This window comes from Cynocephalus volans, chromosome 11, assembly GCF_027409185.1.
Source record: "Cynocephalus volans isolate mCynVol1 chromosome 11, mCynVol1.pri, whole genome shotgun sequence".
Taxonomy (NCBI): Eukaryota; Metazoa; Chordata; class Mammalia; order Dermoptera; family Cynocephalidae; genus Cynocephalus; species Cynocephalus volans.
The window spans coordinates 81,060,448-81,083,268 of NC_084470.1; positions in this window are offsets into that span (position 1 = coordinate 81,060,448).

Genomic DNA, 22,821 nt, shown 5'->3' on the forward strand with positions numbered 1-22,821 from the left:
GTGTTGCTATAATAGAGTATCTGAGGCTGGGTAATTTACAAAGAAAAGAGGTTTATTTGGTTCATGATTCTGGTGGCTAGAAAGTCCAAGATTGGACAGCTGCATTTGGCGAGGGTCTCAGGCTGCTTCCACTCATGGCAGAAAATGGAAGGGCAGTGAGGGAGTGTACAAAGAAATCACATGGTGAGAGAAGCAAGAGAGAGAAACTGAGGCAGCCAGACTCTTTTTAACAATCTGCTCTCACAAGAACTAATCCATTCCTGCCAGAGTGAAAACCCACCCTGAGAGAGATCATTAATCTACTCATCAGGGATATGCTCCCATGACTCAAACACCTCCCATCCCTGCCACATTGGGGATCAGATTCCAACATGAACTTTGGTGGGGACAAACCACACTCAAATCACAGCACAGCGTCAGACTGGAGTGGAGGTTTTCATCCAGGGTGGGCACCAGACTCACTAGGGGAGCTTTTAATATGTGTGCTAGGCCCCAGCCTGGGGGTTCTGGGGTTCTGAGGCTCTGGCAGGGGTCCTGAGAATTTGTATTTTACTATTTTTTTTGGCGGCTGGCTGGTATGGGGATGTGAACCCTTGACCTTGGTGTAACTGGCCAGCCCTGGGAAATTGTATTTTTAAATAAGGATTCCAGGGATTCTGATGCCCACAACCGCCCAAGAACTACTGGATCAGGGCCCCGTCTCTAGCGTCCTGTTCACCTTTCCTCTCCAGCAGTTCAGGGAAGTTTTGGAAATGTGCAGTGTGGACTCTAATTGGGCTTGGGTGACTTGGATCTCACGTGTATGGTATGTTCCTGTGAGGTGGGGATGGGGAAGGGTTATTGTTTCCACTCCTCAGGTGGAGGGGGAGAGGAGAAGAAAGGACCTTGTCTGGGATTCTAGGGCCTTGACCTCTGCGTAGTCTCCAAACTGAAAGCCTGCGGGGTGGGGAGACGCTGCCCGCAGCAGGAGCAGGTCCCGGGAAGCTCTCTGCTCTCGGCTGGTCAGGCAGCAGATCAACTCTTGTTTAATTGTTAGTTAACTTTCTTTCTAGTGATTTTATTAAACAAAAATAAAAACTTCTGCCCTACCACAACCTGGGCCAGACTTCAGAGGTTGCTGTGGCAGATTGTATTTTCCAGTGGTCTCTGCAATGCTGTGTCCCAGCCCACATGTTCTTCATATAATGTGACCTTGACATTCTGCCATCAAGGGATGGGGTCCGTGTCCCCTCTGCTTGAATCTGGCCCAGGTCGTGGTATGGCAAAGTGATGCTAAGTGACTCCTGAAGCTAGATCTTAAAAAACCTGTGCACTTCCACTTTGTTCTTCTGGGGTGCTCAGTCTTGCAAGCAGCTGCCGTGCTGTGAAGACACCCAAACAGCATGTGCTGAGACCAATGGTGTAGCCATGGATGGGGGTTCCAGCTGACATCCCCACTGATTTCCAGCTGACAGCCAGCATCAACCATCACGCCTGTGAGTGAAGTCACCTCCAGTGATCCTGGTCTTTAGCCCTCAGTGGCCCCAGCCTTTGAGTCTCCAGCTGAGGCCCCAGACACAAGCTGTCCATACCCTGTCAGACAGGAATTCCTGATGCACAGGATCTGTGAGCATAAGAAAGCACTTGTTTTTTTGCCATTCATTTAGGGCTGGTGTACTACACAGTGATAGTAAGTGGAATGATTACTATGAGAATTAAATAAGATAATATAAATAATGTGCTTAATCGTCACATCCCCCATCAGAGTGGGAGATTTTGACATAGACAAGCAAACAAAAATGTAATAGGAACATAGAAGGCTTCTATATGTCATCAATAAGACTGATTTAAGGGACATTTGTAGAAAGAACTCTGTACTCAACACTTAGAGAAGACACATCCTCGTCAGTACTCAGGAGACTGTCATAAAACTCGGCCATCACTGAGTCACGAGGCAAGTCTCAATGAATCTAAAACAAGTGATGTTGTAGTTATTTCCTCATTCAACAGCTAGTTATCGAGCACTTGGTATGGCCTGGGCACCATTCACAGCACCCAAGAGACAGCAGTGAACCGAAGAGACTGAGTTCTCAACCTCCTGTCATCTGCATCCTAGAGGGAGAGAGATCATAAGCAAAAATTGGGTAAATTCCTAATAGGTCAGGTGGCAATTATTGTTATGGGGAAAAAATAGAACAAGGTACAGAAGACAGGAGGCGCTGGGCTGGGGCTGTAATTATACGGAAGGTGTCTGGGAAGGCCTCTCAGAGGGTGACATTTGAAGGAAGTAAAGGAGCAAGTGTTTTCGACTTTGATATTTTCCACTTAAGAAGGGTTTATCAGGACGTCATCGAGGAGCATCTGTGTGTGTGTGTGTGTGTGTGTGTGTGTGTGTGTGTGTGTGTGTGTGTGTGTGTGTTTAATCTGGTCACGTGAGCAGGGCACTGCACAGGTGTGAGGGAAGGCTCTGAGGATGGGCCCGAGCCAAATCTGTCCGGGCCATCTCTGGAGTCTTTGGAGAGTCAGCTGTTCCAGCATCAGCCTGACCAGGGAATCTACTGGAAATGCAAACTCACAGGTCCCACTGCAGACCTGCCGATCAGGAGCTCTGGCCTGGGGCCCAGAAACCTGTGTTCTAACAAGCCTTCCAGGTGATTCTAATGCACCCTGAAGTGTAAGAACCACTGCAGTAGACTGAATATTTGGTTCTTTATAGTTAGTTCTTGAATTCAGCCTGAGTTTGATTTGTGATGTGGTTTTAAGCCATTCATTTCCGCCAGTTGTTAGAATATATTTCTTAAATGATTCTTCCCGTTCATGAGCTTTTAACGCCTTTATTCAGCACTCACTGCATGCCAGCCTGGCCTGGGTTATCAAGGTGTAAAGACACTTCTTCCCTGCTTTACAAAGCTCAAAATCCAGGGGCAATAAGGCCCATATATGAGTGCTAAAATATGCCGTGAGCCATCTTCTTATGGAAACCGGCAACCAAGCTCCACAGGGGAAATAAAGGTGGGAGAGAGGGAAGGGCTTCACGGAGGCACATTTGGGAGCCACCTGGTATGGGACAGGTGCACACAAAAGGACGGATCCTCTTCTTAACCAGACTCCTGATATTCAGGTGTAGAAAGAAAACCCCAGTCTCCCCTGCCCCCTCCCATCTGGCCCCCTTGAAATAGCTGATGTTAACTATTTGGGGTGTATCCTTCTCTTGTTCATACAAATATACAGATGCTCCTTTACTTATGATGGGGTTATGTTTGGATAAACCCATCATAAGTTGAAAATGCATTTAATATACCTAATCTACTGGACATCACACTTAGCCTAGCCTACCTTAAATGTGCTCAGAACACTTTCATTAGCCTACAGCTGGGTAAAATCATCTCACACAAAGCCTGTTTTGTAGTGTTGAATATCTCATGTAATTTATTGAATATGTACTGACAGTGAAGAACAGAATGGCTGGCTGCTGCTGCCCAGCATCACGGGAGAGTATTGCACTGCATATTGCTAGCCCGGGAAAAGATTAAAATTCAAAATTCAAAGTAGGGCTTCTACTGAGTGCAGATCACTTTTGCACCATCTTGAAGTCAACAAATCACAAGTCAAAGCATTGGAAGTTGGGGACCCTCTATTGCAAACCTAGTTGCCTGCTTATAGGGTGTCCGGCACAGAACTCTAAAGCCCTTTTGTTTTTCTCACTCTGCAATATGCACAGCCATCCTCCTGGTCTGTGCTCGTAGCTTACGCTCATTCTTTCTAATAGTGTACACCACTCCACAGTGTGGAGTCCTATAATCTATCCAACTTTCTCCCATTGTTGGACTTCAGCCACAAGTCTAGTTTTTGGCCCTTTATGATAAACAAGAGGTAATTTGAATAGGCAGAGATGATGGGGAGTTGGAAGGAGCCTAGGTGTTGTTCAGAACAGAGTAGGAAGGAAAGAAAGCTGGGCATTTTTCAACTTCAGCAACAGAAGACTCCACTTTTATCAAGAAAGAGGGGAAGATACTGGTTTCTGGTTAGGAAAAGTCTACAACCAAAAAAAAATTGTTGAGAGGAGCAAATTTTTATTTTTTTATTTTTTTTTTGGTTGCTGGCCGTAGGGATCAAACCCTGGACCTTGGTGTTATCAGCACCACGCTCTAACCAACTGAGCTAACAGCCAGAGGAAGAGAGGAGTGAATGTGATGGTCTTTCCAGTGATTTCGGGTGTGCGGACCTCCCCCACACCCCATATTCAAATGATCTGGGACCCTCCCTTGGGGCCCAGGCGAACATCCCACTGCCACCAGCTGTCTCGGACTTGGCAGCATCCCAGCCCCAGCTTTCTGCCCTGAGCCTTAACTTCCCTTCATTCTCAGCCCTGGTGGATTTCCAGGGAAATCACCTCTGTGTATTTCGATTAATTTGCACCAGAGGCGTCAAAGGGGGTTGCCTAAGAAATGTTGGCAGCCCCAGGAGGCTCTGAGCCTTCAGATCCGGTCTTTTCAGCAACAGGAAGCCCTTTCTTGCTCAGCATAAACAAACCCGAACACTCCCCCCACCTCCCCTTCCCCTCAAGATACAAGTTGGCTTTGAAATCCACAGCAAAGGATTTGAAGTGGGGCCTCATTTTGGCCAAAGACTTAATTCTCATTATCTTAGGAATCTGCACCCATTACCCTCCCCCCTCCCAAATATAACTTAATAAAAGTTGCAAATGAAAGGGGATTACCCTTCACTCAGCTGGAGTACAATGTTGTCTGTGTGTCCCCAAGGCCAATTCCCATTGTTCTAGGGGAGCGGGCACTGGAGAGGGGGTGGTGTGGATACTGCTATTGCAGTTCATAGAATGGCCAGCAGAGGGAGCACGGTGCTTTGAAAACTGCCTGGTTCCTCCTGGACTTTTGGAAAAAGGGAAACCTGTTTGCTACAGACCCTGTATAAGGTAGGAGTTGTCGCCACGTGTGGAGCAGCTAATGAGATAAAGTGAGAGGTTTCTTGCTGGGAATTTGAGAATTCAAGGAGAGACATCTTGCAAACGTTAAGTTTTGTAAATAATTAATATCACTGGTCAGCTCATGAGTGTGGACCCTGTTTACTGTAATCATTAGTGTTTAAAGCTCTAGGTGGACAGTGGATAAGAGGCTTGTTTCCTGCCTTAATGAGTAAGTCAGAACCTGCCTCAGAGGCCCTGTTGTTAAGAACCGATCTTTGAGCAAGATTGTAAAGAAGTGACAATTAATAACATTTTGGTCCTTAGAACCTGTTTGTAATTATCTTCAACTGTCTACAGCCGCAATAAAGAGGCGTGTGCTGCACCTGTTCTGGGTGGAATTATGGATGTAGAACTGACGTACAGCAAGGGTGCCTGACGTGGCTGGGTTTCCTCTGGAAACACTTTGCATAGAAGGCTGGCCATGCCTGGCACTGGGCTCTGGTCTTCATGGGCGTCATCTTGCCTAATCTTTATGACAGTCTCACGAGGTGGGAGCTTTTGTTGTACTCATTTAAAAAATAAGGAACAGGTTTAGAATAGTTACATATTTACCCAAGGTCCTATAATGGCAGAGCTGGAATTTGAACCCAGGTCTGTGTGACTCCATTCCTTCGTTTTCCATTCATCAGACATATACCGTGGGCCCTTTGATCCAGGCAATGTGCCAGGTGACGGGATACAATGAGGAATAAGGGACACGAGATCCTTGCCCTCAGAGAGTGTACATTCTAGGCAGGGCTGCAGACTATTTTTTTAAAGTAATTTATTTATTATTTTTATTACTTTTTACATTCTAAGATGTTGCAGTGGACTGGAGAAGGGAAAGGGGAGGGAGGTAGGGTGGGCGGAGGAGGAAGGAGGGGGGCATGGGCTAGGCCCGTGGCACCCCCTCATTCCAGCAGGGGAGCCCAGGGGGCTTCTGGAGGCAGCTCGGTGGTCATCACGGGGCTGGTTAACTCTATCTGGGCACTGGCTTGGTGACCAAATGTCCATTGGTTCCTGAGGACTGAGGGTTCTCTTCTCAATGACACCTGAAGGGAATCTTTAACTCTTGTAGTGCTCTTTGGATAATGTGGCTTTTGCCAGAGTCTGGGTTTTCTCCTCCCGTTGTCTTCCCCTGTACCATCCAGCACTGCCATCTTTTTTCTTTCCATGTTACTTTTTTCTGAGCTGAACTTCTCTCTGTCCACACTGAAATGCTAAAGTTTCTGAGGCTGGGAAGTCCAAAGTTCATCTGGTGGTGGTGACGGTGACCCAGGGGTCTCACATGGCAAGATGGTGGAAGCAGAGAGAGCAGAGAGAGGGATGCAGACCTTAAACAAGTAAGCAAAATAAGAACCAGGATGCTTTTGATGGGTGCTCTAAAGAAAGGAAAGAGGGAGATTTGATAGTACGGCGGGATTGCAGAGGGGAAGGGCTGCTTTAAATAGAGTGGTGAAGGCGTCATGGAGACAGGACAGTTGAATAAGACCCAAGGGTGAGAAGTTTCTGTCCATGGAAGGAGATGGGAAAAGCATTCCAGGTGGAGGCCCCAGCTTGTGCAAAGGCCCTGAGATGGGGAGACGGGGACAGGTGGAGGGGCGGATAAGAGAGAGGAGGCGGGCAGGCTGGAGTGCAGTGAGTGAGGCTGGGCAGACGGGCTGGGCTGTGCAGGCCCGTGCCTCAGTGCTGCACCCCGGCTCCCCCGGAAAGCCTCCACACTGCAGTCCAGCTTCCTCAGACATATGTGCCACTGTCAGATGCAAGATGAGCCCATGGCTGGATTCCAGCTCATTCCACCTTTTTTTTTTAAACATGTCATTCATCCTTGCTGGCCTCCCTGATTCCCAAAGGAAGACTCAGCTGCCAATTCCCCCTTTATTCTACTCTCTCTCCGGGTTCCTCCATCTGCTTTGGACCAGGTTGGAAACTGCCATCTTCACCACTGCCAGATACAGCCCTACATCTTGTTTAACCCGACTGGCACCAAACCTTCAGATCAAGGGCAGGCCAGGCCTTTGGGAGAACCACACTGGTGGGGAAAGAGAAGTCAGCTGTGCTGAGTTTGAAGGAAAAGTGCCGGTGATGGGCACGAGGACGGTCACTGTGGTGTTGTCCCCACCTGCAGGAGAATGGTAGCACCTTAGCTGTCCATCGACAGAGGCCGGCAGGCTAAACTTTGGTCCCTTAATATAATGGAACAACAAGCAGCCATTAAAATAATGACACAGAGCCATCTCCACTGACCTGAAATGATGACCACCATACATGACTAAGAGAAAAAAGCAGATTAGAAACGAGATTGTGTAGTATGGTTTTACATTTGAAAAGGCCATTTAGCTCTATGCTTGTGAGTAAATGTGCTTAGAAAAAAGTTTTGAAGGGCACACCACTGGGTGGTGGGATTCGGGTGATTTTAGGCAATTTTATTCTCTTGCTTACAACCCTTCAGTGGTGCCCACTGTCCTGGGGATGAAGCCTCGCAGACCTCACAGGATGTGCTCACGGGAACCCATCCCTGCCTCGCCAACCTGATCTGCTTCCTCTCTTGGAGCCCACAGGCTGTCTCTCCGTTCCTCCAACAAGCCTCGGCCCTTGCAGCCTCAGGGCCTTTGCACAGGCTCTTTCCTCTGCCAGGATCCTCTTCCCTGACAGCTGGCCCCATCAGCTCAACCTTCACTCAGAGAGTCTGCCCTGGCTCCCCCAGACCAGGCTCCCCGCTCCCCACTGAGATGAAGTGCCCAGTCATTCTCCCCTGTCAGAATATCAGTTCCAGGAAGGTGTGGATGGCCCCAGTCCTGTTGCACTGTGTCTTCTGTGGGCACCACATGGCAGTCGTGCAGAGCTTTGTTGAATGAATGACACGAATACCTTTCTGTATAATCTGCATTTTCATAACTAGTGTTTAACCCTCCTTTGAGAAAAAAATAACAAAAATACTCTTTTCTGACAATGCTTGATTATTGCAAGAATGTAAAATAATTCAGAGAATGTTAAATTACCCTTATTATGTCATTTGGAGGATAAGTATCCTCATTTGGGCAGAAGAGGGAAAGAAGTGAAGGTAAGACATTTCCACATTTCTTTCTTTCTTGCAAGCTGTGGTGTGGTTGAGTGTGGACTCTGGAGTCAGACTGCCTAAAGTCAGTCCCTGCCCAGCACCACTTTCCACCAGCTGTGTGACTTCAGGCCAGTGGCTTTACCTCTCTGAGTCTCAATTTACAACTGTTAAATGGAGTTAGTCGTGATGCCTGCCTAGGGTTGTTGTGAAGACCCAGGAAGATAATTCATGTGAAGCGCTTAACACAGGACTGGTGCATAATATCCATTTAATAATGAATATTCACCCAACCACCCACCCACCTCCCCTGGCTAACACCAACCCCAAAGCTGATAATTTGAAAGCTCCCCGAAAGCAGGGGCATTATTTCTTTTTTTTTTTTTTTGTCGTTTTTTCGTAACCGGCACTCAGCCAGTGAGTGCACTGGTCAGTCCTATATAGGATCCGAACCCGCGGCGGGAGCGTCGCCGCGCTCCCAGCGCAGCACTCTACCAAGTGCGCCACGGGCTCGGCCCTGGGGGCATTATTTCTTTTGCCACTACATAATCCTAGTTCTGAGACGGTGCCTCGCTACAATACAAGTTTAATACATAGTACTTGAATAAATGTGAAGACATTGATGGGCTTCAGAAGACGCTTGTCAACATTACTCATTTTTCTTAAGCTGCAGAATTAGGAATAATCACTGTCATTTCTTTTTCTCAGTTTATCTTGGAAGCAGCAGTCTTCAGAGGTAAAAACTTGTGGAAGCAGAGCCAAGTTTTGGACGTTGGCTTTGAGGAGCAGTAATAAGAGAATAAGCACTGCACCACTTTGGTTGCCCGAAATGATGTGGTTCCCTCTGGCATTTGAGATGGAGCCTCATTTGACCAGAGTGTGGATGTCGCTCTTCTTCTCAGCCTGTCCTCCTGTTGCTCAAGGCCAAGGGAGCAAACTTGACTGCTGTGTGCCTGCCAGATTTCTGGGAGTTCATTCAGTCACATTGGCTGTGGGCAAGCTTCAAGATGCACCTTGGCTCATTCTCCTTGGCCTAAAAAGTTAGATTCAAAAATCTTCATTGAAAGTCCTCCTTCTTAATTTTCTCTCTTTTGCCTCTGTTTGCACATTTGGGGACCATTCCAAAGGGAATCTAAATCTAGAGGGATCTTCTATGGAAAACAGGAAGAACAGGCACAAAGGTAAAGGGCTCCAATCAGAATTCCGAAAACGTTCTGTCTGGTTAGTACCCAATTAGGCTCTTAAAAGGACAATTGGTTCTAAACTTTTTCCTCTTTATCAGGAAAAGCTCACTGTCCTTTCTTTGCATTCTAGGCAAAGGTAAGGTCTTATCTCTTAAATTTCCTAAATTGTACCCACTGGAAGTAGCATTCTGTAAAATGTTGTATTAAACCAATTAAGTAATTTAAAACAATGTAACACATTTCTAATATTTATTGAGTACATACTAAGTGGTGTAAGGCACTGATGTGTTTGCTTTCTCTGCATGAACTCAACTGATCCCTGTAAAATCTGTATGAACTTGGTCAGTTTTCATCTTAATCTATCAATGAAGAAACGGAAGCGCAGAGAGAGTGACTAACTCCCCTGAAGTCACACAGACGGGATATAAACTCAGACACTGATTCCATAGCTTGCATTTAATGCTATGTTCTGCCACCTCTTAAATAAGTCTGGGGCTGGTGACAGCCTGGCTTGCACACACTTAAGCAGGATTTTGTGCTTCAGGACTTCTCAGAGCCTTTTATATGCTAATATGCTCCAAAAGGTGGAGACCCACATTTCTCAGGAAATGGAGGAAACGCCATTTCTCAAGTTCAATTGACCACAACACCCTTTTTCCAGACATTTCTACGAACATCTTCAGGAACTAATGTTCCATGGAACACTGGAAAGAGAACCCTATGTGTTAGGTTAGATTATTTTGGCTCTTTCATTGGAATTCGTTTTTAAAAAGAACTACTACTTTCGAGAGTTTTATCCTTGGAGTTGAAATGAAGCTTTAAAATCCAGTATAAAAGTGAACGTAATGTTGATTCTATACCTAACTGCTTTTGTTAGTAAATTCAGTAGATATTGAAAAAGGTACAGATTTGGAACCCAGTGGAGCCTGGGGATATTTAGGATATTTATTTCTGGCATGGCCCTTGAATCTCCTCCTGTTTTATCTTGGGGAAACATTTGCTGGTTTGGTCTCAGCTGGTCTGGTGAGCAGGTGCCCCGCCCCACCGCAAGCTTCCTGACAGATGAAGATGGATATGTCAGGCCTGCCAAGGCTGCGGGCCCTGCCAGGGCAGTGATGCCCGGCTCTCTGGGTCGAGCTCTGGGAGCTTCTGCACAGCTTGAAAGAAAAGACATCCTTACCCCAACCTGGCTGGTAAACTTTGAGTGCATATGATGACTTAAATACACACAAACCCACACTGATGCAGGCCCTTAAAGTCCTGATTTCAGTGAATCCAGTGTTTGAACTGAGATTGGCTGAGTATGCCTGAGAATGACTTGTTTTGGGTAGAAGGCAGTGGTCCTCAAACATTAGCTCATCTGAATCAACTGGAGGGCTTGTTGCAACACAGCTGGCTGGACCCCACCCTCAGAGTCTCTGATTCTGTAGGTCTGGGGTGGGGCCTAAGAATGTGAATTTCTAACAAGTTCTCAGGTGATGCTATTTCTGCTGGTGGTCCCGGGATCGTGCTTTAAGAATCTCTGATGATGGGAAAGTTTCTCAATCACCTGGTTTAAACATCCAGTTCTGCCACACACACAAAAAATTGATTGAGAAATTCATATATTATAAAATTTTAAATTTTAAAATGAACAATTTTAAATTTAAATTCAGCCATTTTAAAATGAACAATCAGTGGCATTAAGTATAGTCACAATGGTTTGTAACACCTCTGTGCAGTACTAAAACATTTCCATTATTCCAAATGAAATCCCCTTACCCATTAAGCAGATTCTCCCCATTTCCTCCCTCCCCTAACCCCTATCAACTACCTGTGTGAATAGTTATGTCTCTATGGATTCATTTGTTCTGGATATTTTATATAAATGGAATCATACAACATGTGACCTTTTGTGTTTGGATTTTTCACTTAGCATGATGTTTTTGAGGTTTCTCTGTGTTGTAGCATGTATCAATACTTCATTCCTTTTTATGGCCTGAATAAAAAAATATGCACATGCACGCAAGTGTATATGTAGGTATATATTTCACCATTTGTCTATCCATTCATCTGTTGATGTCTGTCATTTTTTAGCTGTGTGTAGTTGAACAAATTACTTAAACTCTCTGAGCCTCAGCTTTTTATCTGACCTTAATAACAGTAGTTGCTACCTTGTGGAATTGTTGTGAAGGTGGGTGAGAGGAATGCATGTAAGCTGCCTGGTACAATGCCAGGCCCAGTTCCATATTAAAACCTCAATAATTGGAAGCTACTACTGTTAATATTCTTTTTCTTGAGTTACTATTTCTCAGAAGTAGATCCTATGATAAGGATTTACATCCAAGCTGTTTATTTGGGAGGTAATCCTAAGAAACATCTTTATGGAGGTTGGGAGTGAGACAGGAAAGGGAAAGAGCCAGTCTAGACTGTGTGATCAAGCCAGCTACCACTGGGGGCCCCTGGAGCTCATTGAGCAGCTCCGGGAAGCAGTGTACATACACCCCAGGTCAGCCCACCAAGGGACAAGGGGCTGGGCATTTATGCATTAGCTCCTGCCAGTCATCTCCTAAAGGTTGATTTGGGGGTAGTGTGGAGTGGGTAGTATTAATTCTCCAACACCTTGGGCCAGAGCAAGGTGTGGTAGTCAGAGAGAGTCCACAGGTAAAAAGATGCAGGTGCTGCTGCTGGAATCAGGCCTGCGTGCGCTGCAGAGGTGAGGCGAGAGGATGTGGCTGGGTATGCAGCGTGCTCTGCACTCTTACCTGGATGGTCTGTTCCATCTAGCACTCAACTCTCGTCTCTGCCCACCTTCCCAGATCAGTCAGGCCCATCTATGTTTGCTTCTTCTCCCTTGTCAGAGGGACAGATGGTGCTGTTAGGAAGGTCTAAATCTTATTTCTATCTGTATTTCTCACAGAGCCTAGCATGGTGCTTTGATTAGTGTTCTCTCAATCAACCCCACTTAACTTACTTCCCAGTTAGCTGGTGGCCTGCATCCCTCGGTAAAGAGCTTGGGGGAGGCCCTCAGCCTGCCCAGTGCACAGTGCGCCCTGTGCTTTCCCTCTATTGTCTGAGTGGATGCTCACCACGTGTCCTGAGTTTGTTCCCAATTGTTGTTTATGTCAGTTATGATATGATTTAGAATCAATCAATTGATTAAATGAATTAAATTGAATACCATGTCATTTAATTAGACACAAATGCAAAAATTGTCATTTTTAAGAAAGCTAAGGTGAATGCTTTGGAAAGCTATTTTGCTAAAAAAATTTGCTGTTGAATTAAATATGAGCACGACGACTGTCAAATATTGAAAAATTTTGGTAAAATTTAGAAGAATTCTGCCTTCTGATGGCTTTGAAATGCTTTCAGATTCTCTCTCCTTTGGTAGCCACAGTTGATGGGGTAATGCAACAGCTGTTTCCAACCCCTTTCTTCCTGGTCTGCCTCTGCTGCCAAGGCTGGAAACTAAGTATGTAAATTCTGAGCTTTCTAAGCTGGATGTGCCTACAACCCAGTTCTGACTAAAGAATAGGTGAAAATCTGCTGGGTTCTGAGAAAAATTGCTTTCGTTGAAGACGTGCTTCATCTTCTTCCTGCCTTGAATGTAGATGTAATATCTGGAGATGCAGCAATCATTTTGTGATCAGGAGGCTACAAGCCAACCCCTAAGACTAGCAGAGAGAAGGAGAAGCAGTCTGGGTCTTTCAGGGCATCATGGAGCCACAACATCAATGCTGGAAGGTCTACTGTTAGACTCTTTGATATGTAAGATAGTTAAATGTCTGCACTGCTTAAACCATGGTTAGTTGCTGCTCAAAGCATTCCTAATTGATACAACCTCTTCAAGGAACTTGAATTCAAAACTCATAGATGGTGCATTATGGGTGTGGTTTTATATGCAAGAAAGATGATAGGTAACTCCACTTAGGGGACCCATCTTCAAAGGTGTTATTGGTCATTCATCAAAATATTGGCTAGTGATGGTACATCTATATATTTTAAGTTAAAATAAAATGTTACACATGTAACCTCAGTATGAGAAAAGCATCAGTCAAACCTACAACAGGAGACATTGTATGAGATACCTGGCCAGCAGTCCTCAAGACTGCGAAGGTCATAGAAAACAAGGAAAATCTGAGGAGCTGTCACAGCCCAGAGGAGACTGGGGAGACATGACAACTAAATGGTATATGGTAGCCTGGATTGGATACTAGAACAGGAAAAGGGGATTATGAAACAAATTGGTGAAACCCAAATAAAGTTTGGAATTTAGTTAATAGTCATATACCAATGTCAGTGTTGTGTTGGCAAATGTATTGTGATAATATAAGATGTTGATAATAGGGGAAACTGGGTGAAGGGTATAAAAACCTCTTTGTCCTATTGTTGAAACTTCTCTGTAAATATAAAATCACTCTCAAATAAAAAGTTTATTTAAAAAAATACTGTGTATGCATTATTTATTGTTTTTGCATCTATTTGGACAGACTCTTGAGTAACTCACCAACTACCGGCCATCCAAATAAGACATGAGGGCTTCTGCAGCGCCTGGTGGGTCTCACTTGTGCTTGCTTTGTTTTTGTGCACAAGGAAGAATGGGACAAGTGACTTTCTCCCCCTTTCCAGTCTACATCTCACAGCCACTTTACCACAGAGCTACTTGTGGTTTTAAATAATAATTTTATTTATATATTTATTTAACATTTAAATGTATATTATTTATTTAATTATTTCAAATCGAAAGAATTTAATCACACTAATTTGTAATTTATTTTTACTAATTTGATATTCAATTTTGTTTTTATGTTATTGTATCATGCTGAGAGAGAAGATGAATAAACATGGTGGTCAGAGTTGAAGTGTGCTCTTTGCCCATTGGTGGCCTGTCCATTGGGGATTACTGTTCAAGTCCCTGTAGGCTTGGTGGGGGGGTTGTCCTCCATAACTTCATTTTCACCAGCTAGAGGTGGCCAAATGGCCTCAGCCAATCAGACACACAGTGGTTGGCTTAGGGGTAAGAGTCAGGCTCAGGGTTTTGCTGGAGTTCCTGGGAATGATGCCCTCTCTTTTGGCTGGGGATGCTAAGCTGCTAGATGTATTCCTGGAGCTGGTGACATCTGTGCCACCATCAGAACAGATGCCTACCTGGCAATGAGCCCAGAGACAAGCAGAACCCAGACTTAGAGATCAGCCTTCTTCCCAACATTGAGCATCTGGGATCCAGCCATATTCAAATCCCTGGACTTTTCCATGCAACAAGCCAGTGAATTTCCTTTTTCTCTTTTTAAAGCTACCTTGAGTTGGATTTCTGTTTCTGTCACTTGCAATCACAGGAGTTTTGTTGACACAGTAGATGTCTCTGTTCTTCTGATTTACAATCTGTCCTCCTCTGCCCTCCATGGTTCTTAGCATGAAGCCATATACCGCCTGATCCTGCCCTATATTCCTATCCGTACTGGGTTAATGTCCTTGTTCTGCCCCTTTCTAGCTATGAGCAAGTTATAACCAGGGCAAATTCCTTAACTTCTCAGAGCCTCAGTTTTCCTGTTTGTAAAATGGGAATAAAAACCCTACCTCAAATGGTTGTTGAGAGAATGAAATGAGGCTATGCATATAAGGCATTTACACAGTTCCATATTAAACATTTACATTTTAGGTTTTTTTTGGGCTTTTTTCTGGTTGTATTTTTGTTTTATCACTGTTACTATTAACAAATGGCAAGGTTATCACAGGCAGCAATCCCCTTTTTTCTCTTTGTATCTTCCAAATGCCTGGCATAGAGTTGGAAGCTGAAAAAATTTAAAAAGTGTTGAGGACCTCATCGTGCTGGTTTCTAGGAATAAAAAGATGAGTAAGACATAATCTATTCCCTCCAGTTCCTCAAGGTCAATCAAGAACAAAGATAGGACATAAGAGGGTACTTCAAAAATCTTGTGGAAAAATAAAACTGGAAGATAATTCAGATCTTTCCATGAACTTTTCAAAGTCCTCCCAAACCTGAAATAATATGGGGTCAGTTCATTAATGCAACACACATTTACTGAGCACCTACTACATGCCAGGTGCTGCTAGGAGAGCTGCAGTGACTACAGACAGGTAAGTCCTGTTCTCACTGAGGGCTAATGAGACAGATGAACAACTTACCCATATAATTTTAGGAACAGTTAAAGAGGTATTATATGAATGGAGTCTACCCTGTGTTTGAAGGCCACTTGTTCAAAAAGGATCTAAATTTTACAGAATATTGAGTGGATGACCCAAAGGAAAAGATTTCCCAAAGAACAGGATGGGTCAAATGGTCTACCTCACATGGGTAGCTGCTACTTTTAAATTTATTTGCTTTTTTTTTTTTTCTTCGCAGCTGGCCAGTAGAGAGATCCAAACCTGTGACGTTGGCTACACCCTAACCAACTGAGCTAAATTTAAACAAAGGCTAGTGGCATCAAAATTGTCATTCTTCTAGTCAACTGCTTCTAGAACTTGTGTAAAAGATGTAGATTTCCTCTTGCTTTTATTCTTTATAAAAGAAAATCACTTAAGAAGCCAAATTTAAGCCATTTCAGAATTGCAGACATGCGAAATCTTTATGAGAAACATTTGACCTGATTTGTTTTACTCATTAACAAATAACCCTCCCGTGAATGGTATGTTTCACCTGACAGCACATTTTTAATCAAGGCATAAATTGTAGCAAACCAAGATTTCTAAGAAAACCATGAAAAGCCACCTCCACTGGAAGGATGGAGCATGTCACAGCAATAACACAGCAGGAACTTGGATGAAAGGAGCGGAGAGTTAATTTGTGGAGGGGAATGAATAGTCCATGATGATGAAATAATGACTTCCTGCCCTATCCAAAAATGCAACAAATGGCCAGGAGGAGACAGCAGCAGGACGGGACGGTGCCTCTAGCAGCCCAAGGTGAGACACCGTGTCATCCAAGGGCTGAGGGGATTCAGTGGCCTTAAGAGCAATTAAAGGAGGAATCATTTGGAGAATAAAGATGGCAAGAAGCGCATTTCTGTGTGAGTCACAATGTTTGGGCCAAATAGCCTGCGTGCCTCATTCAAGACTGAGTGGCTAAGAGTGCCAGGATGGTAGGGGGAGAATTTGCTGTCAGCCCAGGAATTGAAGTCCTGAAGAGGTATCAGCTCTGCTGGACCATGGGGCTGAGCTGTGATACCCAAAAGTGTACTGGGGTACACACAGGTGAAGCTCGGGAGCCTCGAGGATGTAGAAACGGGAAGCCACGGAACACGATTCCCGTAGGCACTTAGCCAGGGAGAGGCCCTGCCTGGATTTAGAGCTGTTTACATTTCCAGGCACTGTTGTTTCATTTCCAACTGTAAAAAGTTAGTCTTTGTTAATTCCAGTTTATGCAGGTAGGTGAAAATACGCTTCTAGGGCTCAAAGGGGTTAAGATTCTGCATCCCCTTCCTCTCCCTTCCTCTCTCCCTCCCTCCCCTTCTCCCCTGCTCCTTTCTTTCTGAGGCATGTCTGGGTGGAATTCTTAAATCTAAATGACAGCTCAAATTTCACAAAGTAGATTTTTAAAAAAATCTTAACACATTTTTGTTCATAAAAATTCAATCATCCTCGTACCAGCCAGCTGAAAAAAAACCTTAACCATTATAGAAATACATAACCTTAAAAGTAAATGTCTCTCATGATGTCATTTTCCCCTGGATAGTGACTTTTTACAGTTTGGTGTATGTTCTTCCAAATGTATTTTTAATGTATAAACTAAGATACTGTTTTAATGGAAATGGGACTATTCATACATCGTTACTTTGCTCACTGCTGGTGAATGTGTATTTGTGGCTGCCCAAAGTCTTTGAACTTTCTTGTTACGTTTTGACAGTTTTCCACACACTGATTTGCTTTGCTTGCTTAGTAATCTGTCACGGAGGTGTTTCCATATTGAGACTTATGGATCCACTGCTTGCTTTGTTTGACTGTGGCTGTGTGGGGTCCTGTTATATGGGTGTGTCACTATTTCCTCACCCATTCCTCACTGATGGACTGGAGTAGATATATAAATTTGGAAACTCTCTCTTCATACACACACATGTTCTAAACAAGTCGGAGTTTATAGCATTTCTCTGTAGGGTTAAAGAAAAGGGAAATCAGCTGGGTTTTTTGTATGTGTGTGTGTGTGTGCACACATGCATCTAGGACCTCTATGATGTCTGAGTGAGTATTCAATGGAAATAGAATCTCTTTGTATATGAATTACTTATATATGATTATATATATTGTATGGGTTATGAGAAAGCTGTGCTGGTGAAGATGGTGAAGACCTTGTTCTTCCTGGAAAGCCTTATTAAATAAGAAAGAGGCCGTAGGCTGCACATCCATGCTTTGAGCTATGCAGGAGCGAGATGTGCAAAGAATAACATAAGACTCCGGCTTGGACAAGAGAAACAGAATGGCCACAAGGCCGTGATACTGAAGACCAAATTAGAGTAACAGGGGATGTTAATAAATGTTTCAACCAAGGCAACATTCCAGGAATTTGGGGTGTAGGAAGAGGGATGCTAGGAAAGAAAGTATTGTTATTCCAAAGTACATTGAAAGGAAAGTGGGATAGAGATACAAAAAAAAAAAAACAAATAAATAAAAAAAGGCTGGAAGTAAAAACAATCAGAGTTGATACTCTCTTGCCTAGTAATTTTGGGGTAAAATTAACAAGCACATAGCACTCTTATGGCAAATAAGAATCCCTGTCCTTTGCCCAGGACAGACATTGCTAATCGATCACAGCATCTTTTTTCCTTTTGGATCCAGAGGGAGCTTCATAAATCTTCCCTGCTCTTTGTGAGGATCTGGGTGTCTGGGCTTAATAATGGCCTTGATTGATTCTTCTGCTGTTTCCAAACCTTTGCCTTCCCAGGTGAGAAAAAAACCAAAACAAAACAACATGGACTGGTGGAACAAATAAGGCGTTTGGCATTATCCAGAGTAGTAGTGAAGTCACTTGTTAATTTGACAACCTTGGGTACGTTAACTAATTTATCTTGGACTTAATTCCCTCATTTATAAAGTAGGTAGAAGAATACCCAAGAAGACCGAAAGAAACACTAACTATTTGAAACAATGTAAGTACTAGATAAACATTATTTCCTTATTTCCTTTACCATCTTCTTGTTTTTGTTCCTTGCTAATACATTCCTTGGATATTAGGTTAATTTTCATCATAGCAGTGTCTCCCCACCATAAGTGGCCAGTTCCGCTGGTCTCTCCCTCCCCGTCACCCCCTCTTTAGCCATTTGACCTGAGCGACAGAACTGGACCTCCCTGTCCAGAGTAATGGATTGAAGGGTGGGTCTCTGACTCAGGTGGGCCAATCACAACATCCCATTGCCTGGCTGCTGTGATTGGTCCATGAATGCTCATGTCAAATTGGAGCTGGGAGAAAAAAGCTGCATATCTCTCTGGCCAAGGATGTGGGGATGTGAGTCCAGGCGATGTTATATGTCATGCCTGTGTGGCCTCTGGCATGTGACAGGCAGGTCTGTGGGAAGAGAGATTAAAGAGATGAGCAGAGAGATGTGGAGACCAGAGTGGGGCGGGAAGTCTGAGAGAGTTCCAGTCTGTGGCTTCAGCCATTCCCGGGCCCATGCCCACCACTGTAGCTGAGCAAGGTTTTTGTCATTTGTAACCAAGAGAGAGCTGACTAATAGTGGAGCTAAGTGGCCAGTCGTATTTTTTTTTAAATAAGTCTCCCCAGTTCAATGTAATTGTTGAGGCAGGGGTGGGCCACAGGTTTGGTCCTGAACCCATTGCCCCTGCCTGCTACTTCTGTCCACCCTCAAGGACCACACCTGTACCAGGCCAGGGCAGTATGGGAAGGGGACCTGGAGGGTACCACTGAGAAGCCACCAGTCTGAGGAGGAACAGGCTTCAGAGACTTTCCTTCTTCCTTTCACATTATATTCTCTTTCAGGGTCTACCTATGAAGAGAAAACATTCCTGATGTATTTTATTGGGAGTGTGTAGGTTATAAGCAATGAATTCAATTTACTACAAAGAAAGGATTTATTGTAAAGATGCAGACAGAGGAACTGGGCCCCTGAAGCTCTGGGGCAGCTACTGGTAATAATGACAATAGTTGTGCTACCAGTCTAGGGCCCAGTTAAAGTGGCAGCCACTGCTCAACTCCTGCAGAGTATGAGAACCATGGCCTTGGATGGCCAGTTCTTCAGATATTTCTGGAGTTGCTGAAATTCCAGATTTTTAAACCTTGACTCCACTAATAGAAAACCACATTATGGGCCACCTAAAAGATATTCACACCCCTGACTTTGGACAGAGGGTTTGTGACCTTTCACAAAAGCAAATAGACAGCCTTTATAGGATTTGTGAGTGATCCAAAATATCTTATCTTCTCCATGGCTTTGCTACTTCATGAATCCCCAAACAAAAGCATAAGCAACAAAAGAAAAATTAGACAAATTGAACTTCATTAAATTTTTTTAAAAAATTGTGATTCAAAGGACACCATCAAAAAAGTGACAAGACAATTCACAGAATGGGAGAAAATATTTGCAAATCATATGTCTGACAAGGGACTGATATCTAGAATATGTAAACTCTTACAAATTAACAATAAAAAGACATCTACCCCAGTTATAAAATGTACAAAAGATTTGATTACATATTTCTTCAAAGAATATACATAAATGGCTGATAAGCACATAAAAAGATGTTTATCAAATCAAAATGATAATGAGCTACCACTTTATACCCACTAGAATTGCTGTAATAAAAAAGACAACAATTACGAGTGTTGGTGAGGATGGGGAGAGATTGGAACTTTCATACTCTGCTGTTGGGAATGTCAAATAGTGCACACAACATTGGAAAACTGTCAGTTCCTCAAAAAGTTAGACATACATATACTCTAACAATTCTGCTCCTAAGTATATACCCAAGAGAACTGAAAACATGCATACACAAAAGCCTGTACATGAGTTTTCATAGCAGTGTTATTCATAACAGGCAAAATGTGGAAACAAAACAAATATTCATCAACCGATGTGCAGATAAAAAAATGTGGTATATCTATACATTCAAATATTATTTAGCCATAAAAAGGAACGTGGTCCCGGTACACACTTCAACATGGACGTATCTGTGTAAAGCTATGGCTTACAGACCCCTTGAGTCTGTTGTACAGATTGGGTTACAAACCCTTAACACGCGGGTCTTTGAGCTAGGTAATAGAAAAAAAGGTTCTGGGAGCCGTGGGTATAGAAAAATGAATGGGTTTTATTTAGATCTATGAGCAAGCGTCCTAGTGGCTTCTCTGAGAGTTCTGAGAAGCACTGTGGAGCAGAGCTGTTAGTCTTTTATATTAAGTCCACAACCCTGGACACTTGGGTGCCCATACACAGCTTACATTAAGTAGTAACAAGGAACACCTGAGGATATTTACACCAAATGCTCGGCAAGGTTCTGAACATCTGAGGGGCCCTGACATTTTCCTATTTTTCCCAACAATCTTAAAAACATTATGCTAAGTGAAAGAAGCCAGACACAAAAGGCTACATATTATCTACTTCCATTTATGTGAAATGTCCAGAACAGACAAATCCCCAGAGACAGAATGTAGATCAATAGCTGCCAGGGTCTGGGGGAGGAGGGCTTGGGGACTGATGGTGTCATCAGCTGTACCTTTATCCACTTCTGAGCCTACATCCTGGAGAAGTTCTTAAGCAAAAAGAAACCGTTTCTAATCAGGCTGATGATGTCCACCATAGCCTCTTAGCTTCCCCACGTCACATCAGTCCTCGCGTATGATGACTCCACTTTTTTGATTAATGGACTTCAAGACGGATTTTACTTCTGCTGGATTTTGACAAATTGTGGGATGGACTAAGGCCACAAAACCCATTTTCTCTTGTGGCTTCAGTGAGGTTTGAATCCAGGTCTCCAGAGATGAAAAATTATTTCTGTAGCCCACTCCATCAGGAGCCTTCCCTTAATGTAATTCCTATGTGGCCTGACGTGAGATGGCCACATGGCCACTGCAGCCATCAGCTATTAATCAAAATGCCTGCAAATGGAGGGGAACACTGCTCTGTGCACGCTGAAAAGACTCAGTTGGCTCAGCTGTGGCGTGTCAATAAGCCATGTGATCAATGAAGGAATGACCATAAAGCATCCTTTTGAAACCTGGAAAAGAACAGGACATTTACAATAGTGAAATGGGATGTTGAGTATCAAAAGGACAGTCATTATAGCCATTAAAATCAAGATTTAGGGATTTATGACACTCTTTAGTTATTTTCCTCCAATGGCTGAGGGAAGAAATTCGATATATGGCCTTTTCTGTGGTGAAAACTCACAGGTCAAATGTTGTAAAGTCTGTCTTCTCCCACCAGAAAGAATGATAAAGCAAGGGGCTTTTATATTCAAGCAAAGAATTAATAGATAGCATTTATTGGGAAATTTTTATGCTTCAGGCATCATGCTAAATGCTTTACACATTTAGTCACTAAGCCTACACCCTCAGAGATAGGTGCTATTATTTTCCCCATTTTACAGATAAGGACATTGAGGCACAGAAAGGTTAAGTGACTTACCCAGAATCACACAGGTAATGGGTGTTAAAGACAGGATACAAACTGAGCCTGTCCTTAAGTCACTCTGCTGTACTAACCCTAAGTGATCTGCTAGGTTAATCCCATATAAATAGGTTTCCATACTTCAGGACTTTTGGAGCTTTTATTTTTTTAATTTTTATTTTATTTTTTGGTGGCTGGCTGGTACAGGCATCAAACCCTGGACCTTGGTGTTATCAGCACCATGCTCTAACCAACTGAGCTAACCAGCCAGCTCTTTGATCTTTTAATATGGCAATATGCATTAAAATATCTAATATATGTGTATAAGGTAAGGCATTTTTTCAAATTAATTAATTGCCCAAGGTAGGAATTTTGTAATTTTTCAGAAGAGTTGAATTCAAACCCAAACAGTCTGGTTCTATGGTCTAAATATTTATTATTAGCCAATTTGTCACATTGACTCTCAATGTGGTCCACTTTCTCAAAGCCGATCATCCCTGAAATTATTTTAAAAAATGGGAATTTTGGATTTTACAATCTCTTTTAGAAGCTGATCCATCATCCTGGCATCAGTAAATACTACCTGTTTGTCTTGGCAAAGGACATCTGTCATTTTTGCCTGGCTAGTGGCGATTATCCCTTCTTTTTATTGTACTCCAGTTTTCCTTTGGGGTCCCACACTCTCTCAGTGCATGCAGTCAAGGTATCCTGCCATTTCTTGCAAAGAGATGAGCACAGTATCCGAGCTAAACCACAGACACTCCCCTGGGAATTTGAATTTCTTGTTCTTGAGCCAAAAGGCTCAAGTACAAAAAATAGTGTATCCCTATATGGGAGCCCTGATGATGCTGGGCTGCCTGTGCCTCTGGTGCTACCATGGTTGCATCTTTTCTGAGACTTGGCCATTGTATCAGTTATCTATTACCATGATAATGCGGTGTAACCAACAGCCACAAGACCTTCAGTGGTATTCAACAATAAGCATTAGTTGCTTGTGTGTCTGGGGTCAGCTGGCATCTGGCTCTGCTGATTTTGCCTGGGCTTGCTCATATGACTGGAGATTGGTTAGCTGTCGGCAAATCTAGG